Source organism: Lathyrus oleraceus, chromosome 5 (genome assembly GCF_024323335.1).
Source record: "Lathyrus oleraceus cultivar Zhongwan6 chromosome 5, CAAS_Psat_ZW6_1.0, whole genome shotgun sequence".
Classification (NCBI taxonomy): Eukaryota; Viridiplantae; Streptophyta; class Magnoliopsida; order Fabales; family Fabaceae; genus Lathyrus; species Lathyrus oleraceus.
Window position 1 is genome coordinate 351,665,876 of NC_066583.1, and position 3,184 is coordinate 351,669,059.

Here is a 3,184-nt window from a genome sequence, read left to right on the forward strand (position 1 = left end):
GTGTTGGAAAGTTTGGTGGAAGCTGGTTTGCTGTTTGAAAGACTGTTGTTTTTACTGGTTTTTTTTGTATTTTGTGGCAGTCCTTATTGATGCCTTTTATGTATTATTTAGGGCTCTTAAGGAGTTCCTTCGATTTGTTCATTATTCCAGCTATCACAGTTGTGTATAATGATGGTGTGTACTTCCTGAATTTTTTGTTTTAACATGCTTAATGTTATAACATCTGATCTAACATTCTCTGCTAGGCTAATAGACATTTATTTTGTCTAATTGGTCACCTTTGGTCAATTTTGACTAAAAAGGGGGAGAAGTGCTTGATATGGAAGTTGTTGTGGAAGTTGTATGTGGCTGAACAGAAGGACAACTATTATTGAAAGAAGTGCACAGGTGCTACAACAGAATGTTGTTCTGTTTACAGATGTCAAACAGGATGTCTGATATGATGCACAGGTGTTGATGTTGAAGCAGATGTCATTATGACATTCTGGCTGGTACAGGTGCTGGAGTTACAGTAGCTGTTATTTGATGAATACACAGATTTAGAGGGAGAAGAAGTACCCTGGTGCATTGTGAATTTTTGTGTCTTACTAGTTGCATCCATAACTAGTAATTCTGTTGTTTGTTACACAGATTTAGGAGGAGGAGAAGTACCCTTGTACATGTGTGTATTACTAGTAGCCATAGCTAGTAATTGTTTTGCTTCTGCTGCTGATTAAACTACTGTTATGTTGTTTAACTGTTGATAGTTTACCTTGTGAACAAAAAGGACTGATATATGTTTTAGCCAAAATTTGCCAAAGGGGGAGTTTGTTGATTCTAAGTGTTGGCAGCAATTTTGGTAAAACAAAGAGTGTTCACAAGATGTTATGTGTGATGTCTTAACATGAGATATCCTATGTACCTGCTGGAGTTCAAGAACATGTGCATGCAGGATTGTTCCAGAATGCCACCTACAATGACAAGGCTTTTGATATTGGATGTACCTGATGGAGCTTAAATGAAAGACATGTTCATGCAGGATTATTTCAGATGACATACACAATGTCATGACATCTGATATGGCTGTACCTGCTGGAAGTTATAAAAGGAATTATTGGATTATGCAGGATTTTTCCAGGATGTCAGACCCGATGTCATGACATCCTGTGCACAGAACATTCAGTATGAATGTCTGGTGTTTTGTGATTGCACAATTAATGGCAATCTTTGGATGATTGAAGATATGGCTAGCTGGCGCATTCAATCATGGATTACAACTAGATTTACTTATTTTCCAAGGAGATCTATACAGCTGTTATAAAAAGATTTGATTGGAAAATAGATTTAGGGTTTTCAAGATGTCCAAGCCCAACTGAGAGCTTCTATAAAAAGGGACTTAGAAAACCTGTTTGAACATACAACCAAGACTGAGCGAAATACAGAGAGAGAGCTAGGGTTTGTGTCTGTTTAGTCGTAAGACTTGTAGGTCATTCAAGTCATCCATTGATGATTGAATTGGACTGATTTGTGGTTGTAATTTGTCACTCTAAAGCTGTTAGGCAAGAGTGTGTGTCCTCTTGATCAAAGCTGTGAAACAAGATCAAGAGTGTGTCTTCTTGATTGAAACTGTGAAGTAAAATCAAGAGTGTGTAATTGAAAAGTATTTTCTTTTCTCAAGGGATTATTGTTTAAAATCACTGGTGTGTGATTGTAGGGAAGTGAGTGGGTTCTCATATCTAAGAATGCTTAGGTAGAAATTGCACGGGTAGAGATTAGGTGATAAAGACTGTAACTTGTTGAATTGTACGGAGAGTCTTTGAACTAATTCTATTTTAGTGAATTTCCTTCCTGGCTTGGTAGCCCCCAGACGTAGGTGAGTTGCACTGAATTGGGTTAACAATTGCTTGTGTTATTCGCTTTACCATTCTGTTTTGTTTATCCATTATTTATTACCAGATATTAGTTTCGTGACATTACCTTCGACATCTTATATCTGATACCAGAATTTCAGAAAACTTCAAGAAGTTCAAAGCCCTTGTGGAGAAAGAAAGTGGTCTTTCCATTAAGGCCATGAGATCTGACCGAGGAGGAGAGTTCATTTCAAATGAGTTCCAAAAATATTGTGAAGACCATGGAATCCTCCGCCCACTAACAGTGCCAAGATCACCACAACAAAATGGAGTAGCAGAGAGAAAGAATCAGACCATACTTAACATGATGCGAAGCATGCTTAAAAGCAAGAAGATGCCGAGAGAGTTTTGGGCCGAAGCAGTGGCATGTGCGGTTTATCTGACAAATCGTTCCCCAACAAGAAGCTTGCATGAGAAGACACCACAAGAAGCATGGAGTGGAAGGAAGCCTGGGATCCATCACCTCAAAGTGTTTGGAAGCATTGCCTATACTCACGTTCCTGATGAAAGGAGAACAAAGCTCGATGATAAAAGTGAGAAGTATGTATTTGTCGGTTACGACTCAAGCTCCAAACGGTACAAGCTCTATAATCCAAATAGTGGAAAGATCGTCATAAGTCATGATGTGGAGTTCAAAGAAGAAGATTGTTGGGATTGGAGTCTTCAAGAAGACAGGTACGATTTTCTTCCTTACTTTGAAGAAGAAGACGAAATGGAACAATCAATGATAGAAGAAAATATTACACCACTGGTCTCACCGACACCAAGGTTGGATGAAACAAGCTCAAGTGAGAGGACACCACGACTAAGGAGTATTGAAGAGCTTTATGAGGTAACCAAAAACATAAATGACATTAACCTTTTTTGCCTTTTGGGTAATTGTGAGTCTCTAAGCTATCAAGAAGCAGTTGAAAACATAAAATGGAGAGACACCATGGAAGAAGAAATAAAGTCAATCACGAAGAATGATACATGGGAACTTACTACACTTCCACAAGGACACAAAGCAATCGGAGTAAGATGGGTGTACAAGGCGAAGAAGAATACAAAAGGAGACGTGGAGAGATACAAAGCAAGATTGGTGGCGAAAGGATATAGTCAAAGACAAGGAATTGACTATGATGAGGTATTTGCCCCTGTTGCTCGTCTTGAAACTATTAGACTGATCATTTCTTTGGCAGCCCAAAATGAATGGAAGATCTATCAAATGGATGTGAAGTCGGCCTTCTTGAATGGTTTTCTCGAAGAAGAAGTTTATATCGAGCAACCACAAGGCTATTAAGTAAAAGGGCAAG